The sequence below is a fragment of the Sphaerodactylus townsendi genome, linkage group LG10, assembly GCF_021028975.2.
Source record: "Sphaerodactylus townsendi isolate TG3544 linkage group LG10, MPM_Stown_v2.3, whole genome shotgun sequence".
NCBI lineage: Eukaryota > Metazoa > Chordata > Lepidosauria > Squamata > Sphaerodactylidae > Sphaerodactylus > Sphaerodactylus townsendi.
Genome location: NC_059434.1, coordinates 83,293,041 through 83,318,157, shown reverse-complemented (window position 1 = coordinate 83,318,157; position 25,117 = coordinate 83,293,041).

Here is a 25,117-nt window from a genome sequence, read left to right as displayed (position 1 = left end):
CAACAAAATTTAAAAACAAAATGGTTTACTTTCTTAACATATAACATCAACATTTAACATCACACTTCAAGGTCCTGTTCAGGTTTCATTTCAAGTCCTTCTAGTTACAGTCTTCTGATATTGCCAAGTCCAATTCTCCTTTGCAAGTGGGTTGGCTCCTGAAGACTCCAAGGGCTTGGTGAACAGGATTCAACATGATGAAGGTTTCCAGGGGAACTCTCACCCATTACAAACATAAAAAACCCTTAACAAGGTGTTAAGGGCTTATACCAATCAAGGTACGTGTCTGGTAGCCTTGTCTCCTCCAAACTACATGAGCTCTGCAGCCTTCTCTTGCTGCTTTGAGTCTCCACCCCTTTCTGGGTCAACCCATTCTGAGCATGGGGGTTACAATGGCACCATGCGTTGGCACACGCCCCGGGCAATTTGCTCACTGACCATGGGACGGCCCAGGGCTACGACGGATTCATTTGTCCCGGCTGTGACCCACTTTACATTTGCTGTGTGGAAGGGGCCTAGGTTTCTACTGAAGACCCATTTAAAAATAGTCCAAGGAATTTACTCATGGGCTGGAAATATTTTTCATTTTTGTTTCACTTTCCTTTTCTGGCAGCCTTCCAATCAACTCGCCATTTATCCTTCCCCAGTTATATGCAGAAGTTCCAAAACAATGAGTGGAACTCAGCCACCTGGGAGAGCTCCCCCCACCGGACGGCCCCTCATCTGCATGGCACCAATATAATAATAATAATAATAATAATAATAATAATAATAATAATAATAATAATAATAATAATAATAATAATAATAATAATAATAATAATAATAATAAGCCTTTATTTGGCATAACAATAATCATAACACAATAGAAAACCTGAGATAAAAGGTACACAAATACAAAGGTTTAAGATAGAATATAAATTATTGATTGTGCATCACCTCCAGTAAAAATTGTGCGACCAATTCACAAGTTTCATTGTCAGAATCGTCCAGAAGGAAGGGGAGTCTACCTGATTCTCCCATTTCACTAGGTATCCTAGAAAGAATATTGGAATATTTTGATCTGATATTAGCAAATGTAGGGCAGCAAAGCAGTTGATGTGCCAATGTTTCAATTTGTTGTTCACCACAAGAGCACACCCTTTCGCTCATTTCCAAGTTGTTAAATCTACCACGCAATAAAGCGGAGGGGAAAACATTGAAGCGAGCAAGTGTGAGGGGGCACCAATATTGTCGCCGCACAACCGTGTATATGCACAGCTCACAGGGAACATTGCTTCCAGCAGTGACTTTTGTGGATGCACAAAGCCAGATTGGTAAACCCATAATAAGTCCCATCAGGACTTATTTCGTAACCAGCTTGTGAGCACATCCCTCCAAGTTTTGCTTAAAAACTAGTATTTTTCAGCTCTGAAGCGATAAGAATGACTATTTTTATATGAGGAGGTGAATCACAGCAGCTCTGCGATAAGATTCCCCGGGGATGACACATCCATTTAACATTAACAATTCAAAGAGTTTATTATGACTAACTTTTTTTGGAGCAAATGAGTTCAGGGGCAACACGCACCTGGCAAAGAACAAGGAAAGTTTGGATTTATACCGCCCCCTTTCTCTCCTGTAAGGAGACTCAAAGGGGCTTACAATTTCCTTTTCCTTTGCTATCTCCACAACAGACAGCTTGTGAGATAGGCAGAGAGAGTTCTGAATGAACTATGGCTGGCCCAACATCACCCAGCAGGAATGTAGGAGTGTGGAGACAAATCTGGTTCACCAGTGTGGCGCTCCCCCTCCCCCTCCTGCAGTTGGGGCTGACAAGCCGTCCCACCGTCCCTTTCCGAGGTGTTGGTCTCCTCGTCAGTAGCCCCGGTCTTTGGGGCTCTCAACGTAGTCAGCTGTCTGAACCACAGGGTGCCTACTGAGGATGGAGGGGAAGGTGCCCTTCCCTTCCTGCTGGGGCTCGCCCTACTCACGACTGGGGTCTGCAGCCCCTCCTACAGGGGGTCTGCCGCCCCTTACTGGTTCAGCCTTCCTTCTCTCCTCCTCTCGCTTCCCAGTTCCTTCTCCGCTCTCTCTCCCTTCTCTCTCTTCCACCTCTCCGCTCTCTCCTCTCTCTTCCACCTCTCCGCTCTCTCTCTCTTCTCTCTCACGCGCTTCTCCATCCACCCACCCCCTCGCTATCCTCCGTGCCTCCCTTTCCACGCTCCTCTGTTCCTCTCCCACCTCTCCTTCCCCGACCTTCCCTGGCTCCCGCAAGACCCTCCCACGCCCTGTTGCAGCCAGCCTCGCTCTCCCACCCTTCCTCCCCTTTTCAAGCCTCGCCGGGGCTTCCTGGGCGTTCCTCGCCTCGCTCTCACCCCGGCCGGGCCCGGCTGACGGCTTGACAAGCCGCAGCTGCGCCTCTTTGCGGCCGTCTCTCGGCTGCTCCGGCCCCCCGCAGGCATTTCTTCTGCGGGGCCGGTTGTCGCCGGGTCCCGCTGCCTTCTCGCTGCTGGCTCCGCCCCCCAGGCATCCGAGTCCGGGGTGAGCCGACGCGGCGACCCCCGGACAACCAGATAAGACCGCACAGCTCAGATAGAGGAGCGAAGAATCAAACCTGATTCTCCAGATTAGACTCTACCTCTCAGAACTCCTGCTCTTAACTGCACCCATCTGAAACTACTAGCATTTTCTTCGTTCCCTCTCTCCCACACTCTGTTTGTGCCTAGGTATGCGAACACTGATGACACATCCTCAATTGACTGATTCTGCCAGTTCCAACATTGTCCATTTCTTTTCTGTGAACCGAACGTATGTATTTGTGCGATGGTGCAGTGATCCCCCCCCCCCCCCCCGGCCCGCAGATTATACGGTTGCACAACTGCAACAAATGCATTCCAGAGGCCGTTATTATGTGCTTACAGTTTGCACGCCACTTGTAAAAACAAACAGCATTACATTGCATACCCCTAATTCAAGGGCTGTCATGACAGTAGCCAAAGTTGCACAACATGCCACCAAGCCCGTGTTCCTGTGGTTTGAAAGAATATGCATAGAGAGAGAAAATGAGGTCAACACAGAGGAGGCCAAAACAAACAGGCCTTTGCCATGGAGAGGGTCACACGAATTGGCATACACATCTTCGAATGTACTAGCTGTTCGGGGTAATGTTATTCCAATTCTTGGGAGTTCTGAGAGTCAATTGTTTCCCATTTGTATGATTTCGATTTCGATTTCAAATACCTTTAATGGCATATAAATAGTTTAAGATTAACTTAGCAAGATAACAACAGCCTCTACAACTTCTGACGAGTTAAAATAACACCATTTAAAAATTTAGCCACCGCTTCCAACAGCTCGTCGTTGTGGCTGTTTAAAAGATCTATAGCCTTCTGTTTATCTGTAATGCCTTCACTTCCATGCAGGAAGGGGATTATGTGCTTCTTCCTACCTATCTCATAAAAAAGGACAATCCAACAGCATATGAGATACTGTTTCCACAGAACCCATGCCACATGGGCATTTCCTTTCTTTATGTGGGATTCCAAGGTGGCGTCCAAGGCTAAAGGAAGAGGGCAGGGCATTACACCTACGCCACCGGGCCTCAACCAGGAGAAAAAGGTACTGGGCTACAATTAATCTATCCACAGGTATTCCCAGGGAGATCGGGGAACAGGTTTTATTAGCTTCCTCTAGCATCTGTTGAAACTCTCTATCAAAAAGTCTCTTCTTGATAGCCCCATAGACCTCCTGCTCTGTTAACATTAGCAGGTCCTCCATTTGTATGAAAGAGCAGAGGAGCGTCCCAGAATTGTAGGGAACAACTGGAGTGACATGAAAAGAGGAGGCTGCCTTATATCGAATCAGACCATTGGCCTGTCAAAGTCAGTATTCTCCAATCAGACTGGCAGCTGCTCTCCGGAAGACGTCTTCAACATCGCCAACTACCTGGTTCTTGTAGCTGGAGATACCTGGGATAGAACCTGGGACTTTCTGCAGGTCAAGTGGATGTTCTACCACTGAGACGTGGCCCCTCCCTGAAATCTGGATCAAGCCAGGGGTCAAGCAAGGACTTTGTTAACTCTGATTGATCATGGCTCTACAGCACAGGTGTCAAACTCGCTGCCCTACAGATGTTATGTACTACAGTTCCCATCATCCCCTGCCAACATCATGCTGCATCAGGGGGACGATGGGAACTGTAGTCCATAACATCTGGAGGGCCGTGAGTTTGACACCTGGTCTCTACAGGGTCTCATGTTGAGGGCTACTTATGCCAATAAAGGTCGATTGTGATTGTTGAGGGCTTCTGCATCATTTCCTATCTGATCCTTTCCATTGGAGATGTCGGCCATTGAACCAGGGACCTCCCAGTCTTGGGTGCAAAGCAGATGCTTCTTCACTACCAATCCTCTCTCTGATTCAGCACGCAGAGGAGGAACTTAAATAATAAGTTGCCCCCTCCTTTGCTTTGCTCCTTGGGCTTTTGCTCTCTATTCTATAATTTATTTGAATATTTATTGTTATTTTAAGAAGAGTCTGGCCGCTCCCTCCTTTTTGGGGTGGTTTAAGGAATTGGATTACGGGACGCCATCATCATTATTGTTGTTACTGTTTTTGTCCGCTGCTTAAATGGTTTTAATGGTTTTAATGGATTTTAGTGTATTTGGTCACCATTGTGACCCTTGTTATATATTGTGTATATAATGTTGTACACAGCCCAGAGCCCCCCGGGGATTGGGCGGTTTATAAATTCAAATAATAAATAATAAATAAATAAATAAATAAATAAATACATAAATACATACATACATACATACATACATACATACATACATACATACATACATACATACATGAATGAATGAATGAATGAATGAATGAATGAATGAATGAATGAATAAGAAGAAAAAATGCACACCTTCATTCCAGTTTGTTCCCCTATAATGCTCAACCTAACGCTACGTCTGCTTGCTGTACAAATCTACTTTAAATTAAGCAGGGCTACTGAGGGTTATCTCTCTTCTAGTTCATATACGTTCCCCTTAGATCTTTCAGAGATCTTCAAAGATGAAAATCTATGAGCATTTTTGGATTTAGCCTTCCTATAAGCAACCCCAGACAATCATTAGGAGACTCTGTGCTTCTCAAATAAATGCCTGGAGCTCTTGGTTTGGTTTCTTTGACCTCTGCCCTCCCAGAAATAGCTGTGAAAGGTAAAGCTAAAATATCACTGTAGAAATGTTGTCGAGCAATGTAATTGGTATTTTCTGCCATATTATTGCCCCTGCTTAGGTAGCAGTCTGTTGGATACTGACTCTTGCCAGCTTCCAGTTAAACAAGGACACCCAGCGGACATGTGTTGGAGTGCACAAGCTAATCTGGTTCGCCAGATAAAACCTCCTCAGCTCAAGTGGCAGAGCTGGGAATCAAACCCGGTTCCCCAGATTAGAGTGCACCTGCTCTTAACCACTACACCACGCTGGCTCTCTACTCTTAATCACTACACCGCTTATGCTTTTAACAGTTATGTATGCCACCAAATAGGTATGTTTTGTTTAGCTCCTCAGTGTGGAAAGAGAGCACAGAGGTCCTGTCTGCACATCACGAATAAAACGTCTTACAGACATTTGAAAGAGAACTTTTTTGGTTTCTTTGTTCACGTAGCACAGACAAATAAAATGTTGGTGTAACCTCAGCTTGTGGGTTCTGTGGGGCAGAACCTGGAATGAGTTTGCAACAACAATTTTTAAAAACAAAACAGTTTACTTTCTTAACATATAACATCAACATTTAACATCACGCTTCAAGGTCCTGTTCAGGTTGCATTTTCAAGTCCTTCTAGTTACAGTCTACTGCCAAGTCCAATTCTTCCTTGCAAGTGGGTTGGCTCCTGAAGACTCCAAGGGCTTGGTGAACAGGATTCAACATGATGAAGGTTTCCAGGAGAACTCAAAAAGGTTCCTGAAGACTCCAAGGGCTTGGTGAACAGGATTCAACATGATGAAGGTTTCCAGGAGAACACAAAAAGAAGCCCTGAAACAATAAACTCCAACATTTACAACATAGCTAAAATAAACAACTACCTTCCCAATAGTTCCCAACAACATTGCAGTTACCTTAACAAAGTGTTAAGGGCTTATACAAATCAAGGTCCCAGTCTGGTAGCCTTGTCTCCTCCAACTACATGAGGTCTGCAGCCTCTTGCTGCTTTGAGTCTCCATCCCTTACTGGGTCAACCCATTCTGAGCATGGGGGTTACATTGGCAGGGAAAGTGGTTCTTCCCCGCCCCCCTACACACACACTCTCACCTTTGGTTTCTGAGCAAGCAGCTTGTGCCTGCGGCCCTGACGTTTTCTTCCTTCTTCAGGAGTATATGTGCAGCCACCACCATTTGCGGAAGGTCTCCCATGGAGGTTTCCTCAGCTTGCAGTTCATCCGCTTGCAGCAAAGCTGGCGTGGTGTAGTGGTTAAAAGCAGGTGCACTCTAATCTGGAGAACCAGGTTTGATTCCCCGCTCTGCCACTTGAGCTGAGGAGGTTTATCTGGTGAACCAGATTAGCTTGTGCACTCCAACACATGCTAGTTGGGTGACCTTGGGCTAGTCACAATTCTTTGGAGCTCTCTCAGCCCCACTCACCTCACAGGGTATTTGTTGTAGGGGGTGGGGAGGAAGGGAAAGGAGATTGTAATTCCTTTTGAGCCTCCTTCCAGGACAGAAAGAGGGGATTTACATCCAAACTCTTCTCCTCCTCTTTTTCTTCTAAGAAGACCATGCTAGATCAGACTAAAGGCCCATCAGATCCAGCATTTTGCCAACAACAGTCCTTGAGCTTGTTTGGAGGTTCTAGCAGGGGAGCGCAGCTATCGTATACCCTTGACCGAAGAACGGTACACTCCTTCTATCTGGGATGGTCGTCCTCTTCCACCGAGCGCGCAGCTTCGGGAGGGACGCACATGGAGCGGTGAGGGAGGGAGGGGACACCCGCCTAGCCAGCCAGATCAGCCGAATCAACCCTGGCGATCAATGGGGTGACAGATGTCGCAGCCAGATCGCCCTCACATCCCCAACAACAGTCAACCAGTGTAACCCCCATGCTCAGAATGGGTTGACCCAGTAAGGGGTGGAGACTCAGAGCAGCACGAGGCAGCAGACCTCATGTAGTTGGAGGAGACAAGGCTACCAGACTCAGACCTTGGTTGTATAAGCCCTTAACACCTTGTTAAGGTAAACTGTAATATTGTTGGGAAGGTAGTTTATTTTTTGCTATGTTGTAAATGTTGGAGTTTATTGTTTCAGGGCTTCTTTTTGTGGTTGTAATGGGTGAGAGTTCTCCTGGAAACCTTCATCATGTTGAATCCTGTTCACCAAGCCCTTGGAGTCTTCAGGAGCCAACCCACTTGCAAGGAAGAATTGGACTTGGCAGTATCAGTAGACTGTAAATATAAGGACTTGAAAATGCAACCTGAACAGGACCTTGAAATGTGATGTTAAATGTTGATGTTTGATGTTGTATGTTAAGAAAGTAAAGGTAACAAAGATGTAGGTGTACTTGTTAAGATGTAGGTGTACTTGTTAAGAAAGTAAACCATTTTGTTTTTAAAAATTGTTGTTGCAAACTCATTCCAGGTTCTGCCCCACAGAACCCACAAGCTGAGGTTACACCATCAGCCTGCAAGAAGCTTATTGTCGAGGGAATGTTTACCTCCATACTGTGGAAAGTTGGGGCTGCTGAGTTCTGCAGATTAAAAGGTGACTGATGGCAGAAGATCGGGACAGGCTGTTTCCTCCCCAAGGCAGCTGGTCACCCTACACGTACTTTATGGAAAAGGCAAACTGTTGCTTTTTTTGGGGGAAGAAGGAGATCTTGTATCCCACGCGAACTGCTGAGGCGTAACGGTCTGCCGTTCTTTCGTAGACAGAAACGTCAATAGCTTATGAGTCATTCCCCGGAGACAGGCGTTTTTCTCCTCTTGGTCAGTCTGAATATTATTCTTTATATCTCCATTTAAATATCATAACGCTGGCTGTTTGCAAAGCAACTTTATCCGCATGCTGAATAGGTACACGATGCTCTTTTTTTTTTAAAAGAAAGAAGAAAGCCAAAGAGGCATTCGGTCTTTCTAGATTTCGATGATCTATAGCAAAATTTATTTTTGTTTGTCCTCTCGCCTTTACCCGGTTTGAGAAAATGAATGTGCAGCTCTTTGAAAATAGATGCAGAAGTCTTGCAGGCTGAATTTTTTAAAGGCTCAGGCCTCCTTGTTCCAAAAATGTGTGATCATATGCAGAGTCACTCCAGTATATGACTGCTGAGATTGTGATAGGATCTTTTTATGCTGTAGGATCATATGGGGCCATGAGTATAAGATTTGGCAGCCCAATCCAGAGTGTGGGGCCCGGAGAATTCTCTGGAGCTGGGGCAACCCCGCGCTGGTGTGGGTGCCAGTCCACCGATGCAAGGGGTGAATGTGCGGTGGTGGGGTGACTCACCAAGGCCGCTGGATGCCATGAGGCTCTACGGTGCACAACCCAGAAGTCGCTCCTTGTACCTAGACCCACTGGTGCAAAAAGCTGCACCAACATGATGAGGGGAGGGGCATTCTGGGAGCCAGCGTGGTATAATAATTAAGAGCAGGTGGATTCTAATCTGGAGAGCCAGGTTTGATTCCCCACTCCTCCACCTGAGTGGCAGAGGCTTATCTGGTGAACCCAGATGTGTTTCCGCACTCCTACATTCCTGCTGGGTGACCTTGGGCTAGTCACAGACCTCTCAGAACTCTCTCAGCCCCACCTACCTCACAGGGTGTTTGTTGCAAGGGGGGAAGGGAAAGGAGTTTGTAAGCCCCTTTAAGCCTCCGATAGGAGAGAAAGTCGGGGTATAAATCCAATTCTTTTTCTTTTCCTTTTCCTTTTCCTTTTCCTTTTCCTTTTCCTTTTCCTTTTCCTTTTCCTTTTCCTTTTCCTTTTCCTTTTCCTCCTCCTTCTTCTTCTTCTTCTTTTCTTCTTCTTCTTCTTCTTCTTCTTCTTCTTTTTTTTTTTTTCTTTTTTTTTTTTTTTTTTTTCTTTTTTTCTTTTTCTTCTTCTTCTTCTTCTTTTCTTCTTCTTCTTCTTCTTCTTCTTCTTCTTCTTCTTCTTCTTCTTCTTCTTCTTCTTCTTCTTCTTCTTCTTCTGAAAGACTTACAATCACCTTCCCTTTTTCTCTCCACAACAAACACTTTGGGAGGTAGGTCACAGTTTTCTCGAAACTCTCTCAGCCCCACCTGCCTCACAAGGTGTCTGTTGTGGGGAGAGGAAGGGAAAGGAGTTTGGAAGCCACTTTGCATCTCCTTACAGGAGAGAAAGGTAGAATATAAATCCAGACTCTTCTTCTTCTTCTTCTGGGGCAGACCAGGAGGTAAAACTGACCTTAGTCAGTTTCCACTGGCCTCCCAGCCCCTGCGCACTAGCAGAGCCAGCACCAGAGATATGCCACATTTTTTGTGACATATCTCAGTTATCACCTATGTGGGAATTCTTGCAACAGTTTTGGGGTTTCTTTCTTTTTGAGGTTTCACGCTGCTGGAAAGCTCTTTGGGGGGAGCAGGGGGGCACTGAGGCAGCACCGTCCCTTCCCACCAGCCTGCTCTGGATTAGTCTGTTAGAACCATTAAGCTGGAAGAGATCATAACAGCCATCCAGTCTGACCCTTTGGCCTTCAGGAGCACACATATAGAGGCAGGGTGGTGCAGTGGTTACAGTACTGGACTAGGATCTGGGAAATCTGATCCCCCACTCAGTGATCTGGTCAGGAACTCTCAGCTTAGTTTACCCCAAGGCATTGCTGTGAAGATGCAGTGGAGGAGAGGAGAAGAATATAAGCTGCTTCAAGTCCCCATTTGGGAGAAAAGTGCAGTATTTTGGGTGCTATGTATTATATCAGTGATGGCGAACCTATGGCACGGGTGCCAGAGGTGGCACTCAGAGCCCTCTCTGTGGGCCTGCACAGAGTTCATCATGTGGGGGGCGGAAATCGCCCCCCCCACACATCTAGGCTGGCCTGGGCCGCTGGGCTCGATTATTAGCATTAAACCTAAGACCAAGTTTTGGGGAATCAGTGTAGGCAACCCTGTTAAGCGCTGTTAAACCCCACTGATTTTCATGCAAAGAACTAAAGCGCGATCCTTTACCTGGGAGTAAGCTCGGATGCTGGCAATGTAGCTTGCTTCTGAGTAAACCCTCCTAGGGTCGTGATTTACCCGTTCAAAGAGTTGCATGGTTGCTTCAAAACAAAGCCAACAACTACCACCAAGCTTACTCCTGAGTAATGCAAGCCTCAGAGCCAACCATTTTTTCTAAACTAAAACCTCAGTATTCAGGTTAAATTGCCGTGTTGGCACTTTGCGATAAAGTGGGCTTTGGGTTGCAATTTGGGCACTCGGTCTCAAAAAGGTTCGCCATCACTGTATTATATAAAGAAATGTCCAATCATTACTAACGTGACTAAACTCACACCGGGAGAATAGTTGTTGTTGGATGTTGATGAACACTGGCGTTGTATCGGAGCTGGCTTAGATCATGGCGGCAGACATGGTCAAAATGGAACCCTCAGTTAGCAGCGGCCGTGGCAGATGTAAGATTGACGACTTCCAAGGAAAGCCAAGAGATCTCTTCTCACGGGGAGTGACTGATGTGGAATTTTTGACCTTCTTTACAGTTCCGGACGTGTTTACAAGACACTTAAACCGGGGCAAGAGGCTGATTGACGACTCAAAACTGACAGTGTTCGCTGCATACCCTTTTAAGCGTATTTTTCGTTCCAGATTACTGATACGAGTAGGAGCGATTGTCCGTGTGTAGCAAGTGTGTCGCCTTTCAAAATTTGGGTTCAAGAATGAGAACAATCTCTTACGTTGTATTTTTGTACTTAATTAAGAAGAGAAGAAGAAGAAGAAGAGTTTGGATTTATATCCCCCCTTTCTCTCCTGCAGGAGACTCAAAGGGGCTTACAACCTCCTTGCCCTTCCCCCCTCACAACAAACACCCTGTGAGGTGGGTGGGGCTGAGAGAGCTCCGAGAAGCTGTGACTAGCCCAAGGTCCCCCAGCTGGCGTGTGTGGGAGTGTACAGGCTAATCTGAATTCCCCAGATAAGCCTCCACAGCTCAGGCGGCAGAGCTGGGAATCAAACCCGATTCCTCCAGATTAGATACACGAGCTCTTAACCTCCTACGCCACTGCTGCTCCCTTTTGGGAGGATGGCGGATCTACACGCAGTGAGGAATTCTCCACCTTAAGGTTCCGTGGCCTACCACCGGTCCAAATGGAGATAGGGGAAAAGTTTTAAGAAATCATGATGTTACCTGCATCCCTATATCACTTATTTTTTTTGGGGGGGGGGGGGTTGGAAGTGACAAAGGATAACTTCATGCTTTTCAAGGCCCTGTTCTTATTCTCACTCTAGCCAGGAACGTGTCACATTTCTTATTGCCGATGACACCATCTCTTTCCATGTCTAGCTCATTTCTCATGAAGGGCCATGGTACTCTCACGAATAAATATAACCCTGGGCAGATTTCTCCTGCAGTCATGGCAGGGAAGATAAATTATTTGTTACCTCCCCGCTCCCACCATTGTAGGAATGATGACATTTGTGGCCAACAGTGCTCTCTGGCTTCTCAGCCTGTGTCTTGCATTTTTTTCCTTAATAAGCCTTTATTGCCATACAGAACATACAATATAAATACAGTTAAAATGACTAGATAAAACTTCACACTGGATCATAAGTTCAGTTCGCAAACCTCGGCCGGAAACTTTGCCACTGCGAGACAACAGTCAAGGGCATTACAGTTTAAGAGCATATTTACTTTATCAAGCTCCTTCAGGGTTTTCATAGAGTCAGTGATTTGTAATAATAAGCTGGATCTTGGATTCTGGTAAAGTGGGCAGTGGAGGAGAATGTGCGCAATGGAGTCCAACTCCCCTGGACTGCAGGGGCAAAGGCTCTTATCGTTTGGTAGACCCTTGAGTCTTCCTCTATGGAGCGGGGATGGCATAATGTTAAATCTAGCCAACATGTAGGCTTTCCTATATATAGGGTTGGTAAGTGCTGCGATATAGTAGGCTGGGTTTCCCTGCACAAATGGAATTGCCACGTTCATTGGCGAGCAGGATTTGTTGGCCAAGCTCTGCAGTTGTTGATAATCCATTGCTAGAAGGGGCGTAACGAGGCAGCCCTGGGCAAACTGTAGCCCTGGGCAAAACCTGAGTTGGATGCCCCCCCCCCCCATGGGCGGCCACTCCACCACGACCAAATTTCTTGGTCAAACTCCACCTCTGAACCAAACTGCACCAAACTTGGGGGGTGCCATCATCTCCAGATGATACCCTGAAATTTTGGTGCCGATACATCCAAAAATGCACCTCCTGCAGGAACATCCTAGAAATTTGCCCAAGCATCTTTGTTCTGCATTGAGTTTTCTGCATTGCTGTCAATGGGGGTTGCAGGCTGTGGGGGGCACATTTCTGAAGGCACAGTCTCAAAGCTTTCATGGTCTCATCAGGAGACTACCCTAATGATACCCCCCAAGTTTGGTTCAGGGGGGCCAAAGTTATGGGCCCTCAAAACTGTAGCCCCCATCTCCTATTAGCTCCCATTGGAAACAATGGGGGATAGGGGCACCCCCTTTGGGAGTCCATAACTTTGGACTCCCTCAACCAAACCTCACCAAACTTGGGGGGTAGCATAAGAACAGTCCCCTGATGATACGCTAGCCTAAAAACTGCGCCCCCTGCAGGACAAAAATGGAAAACCACTAAAATACCCAAAAACTAACCCAGCATTTTGATGCCCCCCACAAGGTGATGCCCTGGGCAGCTGCCCACCTTGCCCAATGGGCATTACGCCAGTGATTGCTAGTAGCCGCTCTTTGATGAGGGCAAATGTCTCAGTAAGGGTTAGCATGTTCAGAGAGTGTCTTGCATTTGATCCCTGTTTGCAAAGCAACCAGATGGGTCCTCTTATTATTATTTAGGAACAAAACAGAGATATATTTAAAGTTGCCCGGCAGCTGGTTGGGTTGGGGAAGGCAATGTCCCAGATGAATTAAAAAAAAAACAAAAAACTTACTTATAGGAAGTTCTTACCACAGAGTTCTGGGTGATTCCTAGAGGTACCCTGAGTTGGCAAAGGGTAGTTCAAGGGAATCACTGGAAACTCTATAGTAAAACTGAGCAACATGATTTGGGGATAGGGTATCCAGTGGTGGGATCCAAAAATTTTAGTAACAGGTTCCCATGGTGGTGGGATTCAACCTGTGGCGTAGTGCCAATGGGGCATGGCCGGGCACGACGGGGGCATGGCCGGGCATTCCTGGGCGTGGCTGTGGCAAGGACGCAACCGCTGCGCCGGTCCTTGGGTTGGAAACGAATGCACGCAGGCACAGGCTGCCACGCACCCCGGTGCACCTCTTGCTAGACTGCTTCAAGTTCTGCGCTCTGCTGCTGAGAGGAGGGGCGTAACTAAGGCAAACATCACGTGGCAAAATCACCAATTAGTAACCCTCTCCCGCCACACACAAATAATTAGTAACCTACTCTCGGGAACCTGTGAGAACCTGCTGGATCCCACCTCTGAGGGTATCCCCAGCCCACATTGGGGGCTTGGCAGCCGAAGATGTATTCTTCCTTTGAGAACAACTGCAGCGCTCCTCTCTTCATGCGTGTGCAATTTTTATTCAATTCGAAAAAGCAAAAAGCTGTTTACAAATTAAAAACAATAAAAACAACAGCTTAAAAGCTGTTGGTTAAAATTCAGCGTTAAAAACCCAGCCTACAATAAAAACAGGGAATAGAGCAACAGACCACTGGAAGCTTAAAATAACCATTTCCAGACTTTAAAAGCATTCAAAGATCAACCCCCCTTAAGTAAAAACCTGGGTGTGCACAAATGTTTTCACTCGAAGCCTACATTCTTTTCCCGCCCTAAGCAAACTATGGCCTTGATCGCATTGTGTTTTCTACAGTGGCTCACCAGATTTTTTTTTGAGAAACTAGCGAAGCTTTCACAACTGGCACACACCTTGGGACCGCAAACAAGGGGCATTCTGACATGCACAGTCTTTGCAAATGGCCACACTCCAGCCTTTGACGACCTCTTCCTTCTCCATCATTCCCCCTGATACGATAGTGTGTTCCCGAATTTGGGGCAGCACTCCTAATCCTTGCTAAAATCATTCTAGTCTCAATCAGGACATGTTTTATTTGATCAGCATTTACATGGAACGAAGAAAATGCTGGAATCATAGAATCATAGAGTTCGAAGAGACCCTAAGGGCCATCAAGTCCGACCCCCTGCAATGCAGGTACACACAATCAAAGCACTCCTGACAGGTGGCCATCCTGCCTCTCTGTGTAGGAGGCATAGGAGCAGTGGCGTAGGAGGTTAAGAGCTCGTGTATCTAATCTGGAGGAACCGGGTTTGATTCCCAGCTCTGCCGCCTGAGCTGTGGAGGCTTCTCTGGGGAATTCAGATTAGCCTGTGCACTCCCACACATGCCAGCTGGGTGACCTTGGGCTAGTCACAGCTTCTCGGAGCTCTCTCAGCCCCACCTACCTCACAGGGCAAGGAGATTGTAAGTCCCTTTGAGTCTTCTGCAGGAGAGAAAGGGGGGATATAAATCCAAACTCCTCCTCCTCCTCCTCTTCTCACGCAAGAGAATAAAAGGACACATAACTGACATTGAACTGGAAGCATCCAGAATAAACACAAGACCTCTCTGCCTTCCTGAATATTCAATAGCAGATTAAGGGCAAGAGTGTTTCTGCAAATAACTTTCTCAAACTCTACCGAGAAGCTCCTGAACTGAAATTCATGTGGAGATTTGGTACTCTGGGCTTGGTATCAGGAGGGACTGGAGCTTATCAGGTCACCACAAAACGTTGTTGTCACTTCAGATTAACCTATTGTTGCCAAGGTCCCGGTCGAGGCAGGGAGACCCAAACCCTTGTTACTAGAGAAAAGTTTTAAAAGCACAGGCATCACATCAGTTCTGGTTTGTTTTTGTTTTTTTTTTTTAAAAACCCCTATGGGTAACTCTAGGAATCACCAGAAACTCTACTGGTTTTACCATAGAGATTCTGGTGATTTCTAAAGCTACCCTATGTTACTTCTGATTTTTTTTTTTAACCAGAAGTGATGTGATGCTGTCTAGGCAACCCTAAATTCGCCCCACACTGCTATTTCATCAGGGTGGTATACAAACCACACACACACAAACCCCACACTGACTGAATTCTTTGCTCTTTTGACTGGATCTTGTCTCTACCTGGGCTCCACAATGCAGTGCAATACATTTTTGTCTTCAGATAGTCGCCTTTCTGACCTTTCTTTGTCATAACCCATTTTCATCTCTTTGAATCCTTGAGTGCTCTTCTCATAAGGCTTCAGGCCTCTGAAGAAGTCAGCTGTGGCTCACAAAATCCTCAGCCACAACAAATGTGATAGATAGTGTGGTGTAGTGGTTAGAATGAGGTCTGGAAGGCCCAAGCTTGAAACCTAACTATACCTTGGCAGCTTGCTGGGTGACCTTGGTCCAGCCACACGTTCTTAATCATAGGATTGTTGTGAGGATAAAATGGAGAAAGGGTGAAGAAGAAGAAGAAGAAGAAGAAGAAGAAGAAGAAGAAGAAGAAGAAGAAGAAGAAGAAGAAGAAGAAGAAGAAGAAGAAGAAGAAGAAGAAGAAGAAGAAGAAGAAGAAGAAGAAGAAGAAGAAGAAGAAGAAGAAAGAAAAGAGTTTGGGTTTATATCCCCACCTTTCTCTCCTGTAAGGAAACTCAAAGGGGCTCACAAACTCTCAGCGCGAAGAACTAAAGTGTGATTCTTTACCTGGGAAGTAAAAGCTTCAGTTTGCTGGCAATGGGGCTTGTTCTGGTAAAAGCTCCTAGGGTTGTGACTCACCGTTGGAAGAGTTGCCGCGGTTGCTTCAAAGAAACAAAGCCACCGACTGCCACCAAGCTTGCCTCCCGAGTAACACCTGCGCCCACCTCGAGGAATACAGCACGTTTTTTTCTAAACTACTCAGTATTCAGGTTAAATTGCCGTGTCGGCACTTCGCGATAAATAAGTGGGTTTGGGGTTGCAATTTGGGCACTCGGTCTTGAAAAGGTTCGCCATCACTGCTATAGGGTTATGTTCTTTGTTACTCTCTGAACATGCTCACTAGTAGCCTGCTAGCCATGTGATAGTCAAGCTGAGAACTAGCTAATGAAGCTAGCCAGTTAGAAAGATATTTTTCTTTTCTTTTGCCTCCAAGTTTCCCTACCCTGTTTTGTAGCTAGTTAACATCATTTACAGTAAGCAACTGGCTCTGTCTCCTTATTATGCAAACTCACAACACAAATCATCCCCCCCTGGGTCATAGAATTGTAGAATCCTAGAGCTGGAAGAGACCACCAGGGCCATCAAGGTCAACTCCAGCCATGGAGGAAGACACAATCATTCACAATCCAAATCAGAACACAGCTCAGCACATGAGAGGCTTCAAACTGGGTCAGATCAACTCGGCCCTCCCCTCCACCCAGCTTCCAGAACAAGAACTCTTTCCCTCTGCTAAATGCATTGTTTTGTGCTCTGGCTCAAGGAAAGGATAAGAACATAAGAACAAGCCAGCTGGATCAGACCAGAGTCCATCTAGTCCAGCTCCCTGCTACTCACAGTGGCCCACCAGGTGCCTTTGGGAGCTCACCTGCAGGATGCGAAAGCAGTGGCCTTCTGCGGCTGCTGCTCCCGAGCACCTGGACTGTTAAGGCATTTGCAATCTGAGATCAAGGAGGATCAAGATTGGGAGCCATAGATTGACTTCTCCTCCATAAATCTGTCCAAGTTTATGTTCTTATGTTCTTGTGGTCTTTGCTCATGGTTTGGGCCACACATAGGCCCCTTCCACACATGCAAAATAATGCACATTCAGGCAAGCAAATTGCGTAGGAGGTTAGAGCTTGTGTATCTAATCTGGAGGAACCGGGTTTGATTCCCAGCTCTGCCGCCTGAGCTGTGGAGGCTTATCTGGGGAGTTCAGATTATGTACACACACTCCCACCGCGCCAGTTGGGTGACCTTGGGCTAGTCACAACTTCTCGAGACTCTCTCAGCCCACACCTACCTCACAGGGTGTTTGTTGTGAGGGGAAGGGGCAAAGAGGTGTAACCCTTTGAGGTCTCCTGAAGGGGGGATATAGGTAAACTCTTCTCTTCTCAATCCACTTTCACAATTGTTTGGAAGTGGATTTTGCTCTTCTGCACAGTAAAATCCAGCTGCAAAGTGCCTTGAAAGTGGATTGAAAGTGAATTATTCTGCAGGTGCGGAAGGGGCCCTTGAGGCGGCAAAACATTTTGGGTAGGCCGGAAGGATCAGCCTTCTCCAAGTAGTAGAGGAGGCACGCATCTGGAAAATCCCTGCTAGACCCCTTACTTGCTTCAGAGAAGGTCTCACGACCAGGACGTCAAAAGTTCTTTGCTCAGCATAATACATTCCTGAGATCTACCACTGCGGAACAAAGATAAGGGTAACAGAAATACCTTCTTGCTGTTATGCCCAGTTCCTTCTGTAAAAGCCACAAAGTCGAGTGCCGGTTCTAGCTGCGATAAAAGAAAAAAAGAGAGGTCAGGGTTTTGTTTTGTTTGTTTTGTAAAGGCATCTTTGGGGGCTTTTGAGCTCTGAGCAAAGCAGAACTTCCAGCTGTTGCTGCAAAGTTTTGCTAAGGAACCAAAGCCCCGGAGCGCACTGAAAAAGAACCGTGCCTTGCTATTCTCCTGAATCTGCTTACTCTGACACATAGTTTGCTTACACCAGGGTATAGTGGGTTTTCCCCACTGTATCACGGGCGTAACTTGGCAAACCAGAGCCCTGGGCAAAACCTGAGTTGGATGCCCCCATGGGCGGCCACCCACCACGACCAAAACATTTTTTTTGGCACCAGGTCATTGGTGCCTGCAGGGAATGCATTTTAGACATATCGCCATCAAAATTTCAGCGTATCATCAGGAGACTGTCCTTATGCTACCCCCCAAGTTTGGTGCAGTTTGGTTCAGTGGGGACAAAGTTATGGACCCTCAAAAGGGTAGCCCCATCTCCTTAGTTCCCACTGGAAAGAATGGGGCATCCCGTTTGAGGGTCCATAACTTTGCCCCCCCTGAACCAAACTGCACCAAACTTGGGGGGTGCCATCAGGACAGTCTCCAAATGATACCCTGAAATTTTGGTGCCTTAACTCCATCTGGCCTGCAGGAACATCGAAATTGCCCAGGAATCTTTGTTCTGCTTGGAGTTTTCTGCATTGCTGTCAACGGGGGTTGCAGGCTTGGGGGGGGCACATTTCTGAAGGCACAGTCTCAAAGCTTTCAGGGTCTCATCAGGAGACTGCCCTTATGATACCCCAGGTTTGAGGTGCAGTTTACGGTTCCGCAGGAGGCCAAAGGTATGGACCCTCAAGGTGTAGCCCCATCTCCTATTAGCTCCCATTGGAAACAATGGGGATGGGGCACCCAGGAGTCCACTTAACTGCCAAGCTTGCACCAAACCTGAGGGCATGCATCAAGGACAGTCTCCAAATGAAATTTTTAATTGCCAATATATCTAATAATGCAGCCTGCAAGAACATCCCTGAAATTTCCCCAGGAACTTTTTTTCTGAATTGATTTTTCGGCATTGCTGCCAAGGGGGGTTGCAGGCTGGCGGGGGGGGGGGGGGGGGGCACATTTCTGAAGGCACAGTCTCAAAGCTTTCAGGGTCTCATCAGGAGACTGCCCTTATGCTATTCCCCAAGTTTGGTGCAGTTTACAGTTCACGGAGGCCAAGGTATGGACCACCTCAAAGGTGTAGCCCCATCTCCTATTAGCTCCCATTGGAAACAATGGGGATGGGGGAGCACCCATGCGAGAGTCCATAACTTTAGACTCCATGGTAAACTGCATCAGGGGGTAACATGGAAAGTATCTCCTGATGATATATCTTAGTGCCGCTTAACTAAAACTGCGCCCCCTGCAGACCAAAATGGAAAACCACTAAAATGCCCGAAACGAACCCTGCATTTTGGTGCCCCGCAAGATGATGCCCTGGACGGCTGCCCAGCAGTTTTCTCCTGACGTTTCTCCTGCATCTGTGGCTGGCATCTTCAGAGTATTTATTATACCTGTGGAACGTCTTGGGTGGGAGAAAGAACCATTTGAACTTGCAAACTGCACCCTTAACACTTTTAACCATTGCAAATGGTTCTTTCTCCACCTGGGCGTTCCACGGGGTATATATACTCCACTTCTTTACTACCATCCGATCCTCTGAGAGCGCCAGCCGCAGATGCGGCGTCAGGAGAGAGAATGCTACTGGAGTTCTGACCATGCAGCCGAAACCCACAACATCCTATTGATTGGGCCGTGAAGCCTTCAACAACACATATCCTTGCACCATTTGCCTTCCTGACCTTCCCCCCTCCAAAAAAATCTTTGTTTCCTTTTCTCAAGGGTTTTGAGAGTGCTGATTCTGACCCAGGGGAGGGTCAAAGGGCTCAGTGGCAGAGCATCCATTTTGGTACCAGGTACCAAAAGGTACCAGGTTCAATCCCCAACAGCTCCAGTTAAAATTACCAGATAGCAGCTGATTAAAAAAAAACCCGACAAGCCTGCTGCAGTGGTGTAGGAGGGTTAAGAGCTCGATGTATCTAATCTGGAGGAACGGGTTGATTCCCAGCTCTGCCGCCTGAGCTGTGGAGAGCTTATCTGGGGAATTCAGATTAGCCTGTGCACTCCACCACCATCAGCACAAAGGTGACTATGGGCTAATCACCTTCTCGGAGCTCTCAGCCCCCACCACCTCACGGGGGTGTTTGTTGTGAGGGGAAGGGGCAAAGAAATTATGCGTACTGAGTCTCCTGCAGGAGAGAAGGGAGATAAATCCAAGCTCTTCTTCTTCTTCAAAATTGTAAAGCCCCTTTTGAGTGTCCTTACACAGGTGAGAAAGGGGAGATAAATCAAACTCTTCTTCTTCTGCTGCTGCTGTGACCTGCGAGGAATGCTGCCAATCGGTCAGTATCGAACAGAATCATGTGGTCAGTTTCCAGTTGTGAGCCTCCTGCAAATTTCTCCCCATCCAAGACCATTTTGTCTTTCAAGGAGGTTTACAGCAGCGTGGTGTGGTGGTTAAAACGAAGATTGCGCTCTAATCTGGAGAGCAGGGTTTGCGTTCCCTGCTCCGGCACTTGAGCACCAATGGAGGCTTATCTGGGGAACAAGATTGGCAATGGCAGCTCCAGCACCTTGACGGTGACCTTGGGCTAGTCACAGTTCTTGAGACTCTCTCAGCCCACCGCTGAAGGGTGTTTGTTGTGGGGAAAGGGAAAGGAGATTTTAAGCCCCTTTGGGTCTCCTTATAGGAGAGAAAGGGGGGATATAAATCCCCAGCAGTAGGACACACGAGGCCAGTGACATTTATTTATTTATTTGGAACATTCACAGGCCACATTTCAACCCAAATATGGTCCCCAAGGTGGCAAGTGATGGGTGACAGGGCTTGGCAAATTGTTCTAAAAATGTTCCGGGTAGAGAGGGTGCATGTTTGTTTCTTAAATTTGTTACCCCGCCCTTTCCTGCACGCTCCCACACATGCCAGCTGGGTGACCTTGGAGTTGTTGTTGTGAGGGGAAGGGAGCAGAAGATTATCCATTGCTGAGTCTCCTGCAAGGGGGGATATAAAATCAAACTCCTTTTCCTCCTCCTCCTCCTCCCCCTCTCTCTCCTACTCCTCCTCTTCTTCTTCTTCTTCTTCTTCTTCTTCTCTTCTTCTTCTTCTTCTTCTTCTTCTTCTTCTTCTTCTTCTTCTTCTTCTTCTTCCCAGCCAAAGACTGGGCTCAGGGAGGCTTCCGCGCTGATTTCAACAACATCAATAGATCAAATTCCAATAGAATCAACAATGATAAAAAGCAATAACGTCACAATCCATGTTAAAACAATTCCTTAAATTTCAACTGTAATGGCGACTAAGGTTAAAACTATTCTCAAAGGCTTTCATGGCTGGAATCACTGGAGAGTTGTGGGGTTTTCCGAGGGCTGTGGCTTCGTGTCCCAGTAACATTTTCTCTGGCCGTTTTGCCTGCATCTGTGAAGCTGGCATCTTCAGAGGATCTGATGGTAGTAAAGCAAATTAGATTATATACTACAGTCAGATCCTTACAGATGCCAGCCACAGATGCAGGAGAGAATGCTACTGGAACACGGCCATATATCCTGCAAACCCCACAATGCCCCTAAGAATTAAAATTCCATTAGGTTACCCATCAAGGGTCCCACTATGGCCTAAAGAATTCCACCATCCTTCCCCCCAAGCATTTTTCTTCAGCAGCTGGGGCACCGGGGGTGGGGGCTAGTGATGAGGCGAGAAGGGGAAATAGTAGAGGGGGGTGGAGGGAAGCAAAGTTGAAAGAGACTCCAGCAGAGAGCAGTGGAAGATCTGAAGTTGTTTGAAACAGCTCTCAACAGCTCAGAGAAGCAAAAACTCTTTTGGGCGTTCAGATCTGGATCCTCAGTTTTGAAGTGAAGAGAGACCAGCAGCTGACGGTGCCCTACCCCCCTCTGCTTACAAGGGTCTTTAACACCATTGAGACCCACATTGTTCTTAGAGTGAGGAGGGTTGTATTTGGGTTTAATATGTGGGTTTGTGGGCTACTAGTTTAGAATGTAAGTGTTTTTTAAATTGTGTGTTTTTATATGATGCTTTATATTGTTCACCACCATGAGCCCTGCTAGATAAGTGATATACAAAATCAATAAATAATAATAATAATAATAATAATAATAATAATAATAATAATAATAATAGTATGTAATAATAATATTCTCACAGTAGGCCTCCTAATATCCTGGGTCCTTGGGGAAGGACTAGATATTCAGAGATAATTCGAACACTTGTGCTGTGTTATGTGTATAATAATAATAATAATAATAATAGTAATAATAATAATAATAATAATAATAATAATGAGGAGGAGGAGGAGGAGGAGGAGGTGGGTGACTGGAGAGTCTTGCTGCAGGGTTGCTCCTCCGTCACAGGCACAAGAAGGTGGCACCAACAGCCCTTTTAGGTGGAACAAGGATTTTACTCTGCACATTAAATACAAGAGTTTATCGAATGCAGGCAAATCCTCCTGGCTGTAACACAAACCAGGCCCGGGGGAAAGGCGGTGGGAAATGCCCCTCCACCTTTGGAGTCGCTCCTCCTGTCTTAAGGCTCATTCCGCACATGCAGAATAATGCACTTTCAAACTGCTTTCAGTGCTCTTTGAAGCTGTGCGGAATGGCATCCGCTGGCAAACCGTTGTGAAAGAGTGGTTTGGCATTGGCCCGGCGTGTCGCGAGGAAGACAGTAGCTCTTTGGCAGCTCTCTCCGCTCAGCCCTAAACTGTTGCTCTTGAGCATCTCTTCAGAGCTGGAAAGGGAAGGGGGGGGGCCAACCACTGGACGGGAGACCACCAAGGAAGTCTAGGGTTGCAATGGAAAGGCAGACCATGGTAAACACCCCCTCTTCCTTCTTTCCGCCAGAGAGCCAGCTGCGTCCCCCAGGCGAGCGGCCAGCCAAAGCCCCCACCCCCCCCCCCACGCCCGGACAAAGACTTGATCCCACCGGCCCACCTTGCAGGGGGGGAAGGCTCTCGGAGCAGGCGCGCCCGGGAAAAGCTCTCGCCTCCGCAGCCAGGCGCGCCGCTCGCCTCCTCCGGCCGCCCCGCCTGCCCCGGGAGCCCCGCGCATCGCCGCCCGGCTGCGCGTCGGTGAGTTCCGCCGAACCGTCCCCAACCGGCACCCGGGCACTGCCCGCCCACGGGCCGCCCCGCCCCGCCCCGCCCCGCCCGGAAGGGAGGAAGTCTCCCCAGCACGCCCCCTCCCGCCCTCCCTTAGGGCAGCATTTTCCTGGGACCCCCCCCCCCCCCGCCCTTAGGGATCCCGGACGGCTGATTCAACGAGGAGGAGGAGGAGGAGGAGGAGAAGAAGAAAGGAGGAGGAGGGGGGAGGAGGAGGAGGAGGAGGAGAAGAAGAAAGGAGGGGGAGGAGGAGGGGGAGGAGGAGAAGAAGAAGAAGAAGAAGAAGAAGAAAAGTTGAGAGGAGGGAGGAGGAGGAGGGGAGGGAGGAGAAGAGCAAAGAAGAAAGAAAGGAGGAGTTTGGATTTATCCCCCCCCCCGTTTCTGTCCTGTAAGGAGACTCAAGCCGACAAAGCCTTTCCCTTCCTCTCCCCACAACAGGCACCCCTTGCGAGGTAGCTGGGGCTGGAGAGAGTTCTCATAGAACGGGACGCACCAAGAATGTAGGAGTGGCGGAGAAACACGCCTTTGTTCACCAGGATAAGCCTCTGCCACTCAGGTGGGAGGAGTGGGAGAATCAGAACCGTTTTCTCCAGATTAGAGTGCACCTGGGTTAGGATTTATACCACTACACCACTGCCCTCCAAGGCTGACTGACAAGCTCCTTTCCCCTTCCTCTCCCCACACAACAGACTTCCTTAAGCGAGGTGGCTGGGGCTGAGAGAGTTCTGGAGAGAACTGGGACCGCCCAAGCAAGGAATGTGGAGTATGCTTGAGGAACACGCCTCTGGTTCACCGGATAAGCCTCTGCCACTCAGGTGGAGGAGTGGGGAATCAAACCCGGTTTTCCAGATTAGAGTGCACCTGCTCTTAACCACTACACCACGCTGTCTCTCCAGGCAGCTGACAAGCTCCTTTCCCTTCCTCTCCCCACAACAGACCCCTTGCGAGGTAGCTGGGGCTGAGAGAGTTCTGAGAGAACTGGGACCGGCCCAAGCAGGAATGTAGGAGTGCGGAAACACGCCTGGTTCACCGGATAAGCCTCTGCCACTCAGGTGGAGGAGTGGGGACCAAACCAAAGTTTCTTCAGATTAGAGTCCACCTGCTCTTAACTACTACACCACGCTAACCCTAACCCTTCCCCAAATCCCCCATCCCCAAACCCAAAGGTGGCCCATTATGGGTTAGGTAAATCCTGGAGGTTTGGGGAGGAAGTTGGGGGAGGGGGCAGTTTGAAGAGGGGCTTCAGCAGGTACAATGCCATAGAGCCCCCCCCCTCGCTCCAAAGCTTCCACGCCCCCCAGGTGAACGGATTTCTGTCACCTGGAGACAGGTTGCCATCCCTGCAGGTCTCCAGCCCACACCTGGTGGTTTGCAGTGCCAAGAGGATTGAGTCCAACCACCACACTTCCCTTCGATAAAGCGCAGCCGGACAGCGGCCGCAGCCGGCAGCATGGTGTAGTGGTTAGGAGTGGCAGAGAACTCTGATCTGGTGAACTGGATCTGTTTCCCCGCTCCTTCCCCATGAAGCTCAAGCTGGGCTTACCTGGGCCAGTCACAGTTCTCTCTGAACTCTCTCAGCCCCACCTGCCTCACCAGGTGTCTGTTGTGGGGAGAGGGAGGGGAAAGGAGCTTGTCAGCCGCCTTGAGTCTCCTTACAGGAGAGAGGGGGGGGGGTAGAAATCCTAACTCCTCCTCTTCCTCTTCTTCTTCTCCTCCTCGTTGAATCAGCCGTGGTCCGGTTCGTTTTGCTCCTAACGTTCCACCCACATCCGTGCCTTAATCGCGCCAGCGTCGGATGTTACCAAACGTTCGGGGCTTAAACCGACTGGCCACGCCACCGCGGCTCCGAAAACAATAATAACAGCCTTTATAAAAACCGACTCTAACCCTTCCACTCTTCTTCTAAATCTGGGAGCCATCCCTGCAACTGTTTCAGGACTGGACGGGCTGTAAGAAAGTGGGGCTCTCCCCTCTCCTTCCTGTGGGGCACAGAGACTGCAGCGTCCATTTCGAGAGGGGGCGACTCCGTGCCCACCCAGAAGAAACTGTACACGTCGGGACACGAGCTGGACCTCTCGTGGGGGCAGGAGGGGCCTATCAGAACTACACCCTAACCCTAACCCTCCTCCTGCGCTCTCTCTGCTGCCAAGTGATCCTGGCAGGAAATCCCCTTTGTGGCACGAGCATCCTAATGGGGCCTACCTTGCAGGGGTAGCCAGTGTTGCCGTGACCACTGAACACTCCGCAGTGCGATGCGCTTTGGATCGGCTGCGCTTCCCAGCTTTCTCTGGGGTTGATTCTCTTGATATTTTGC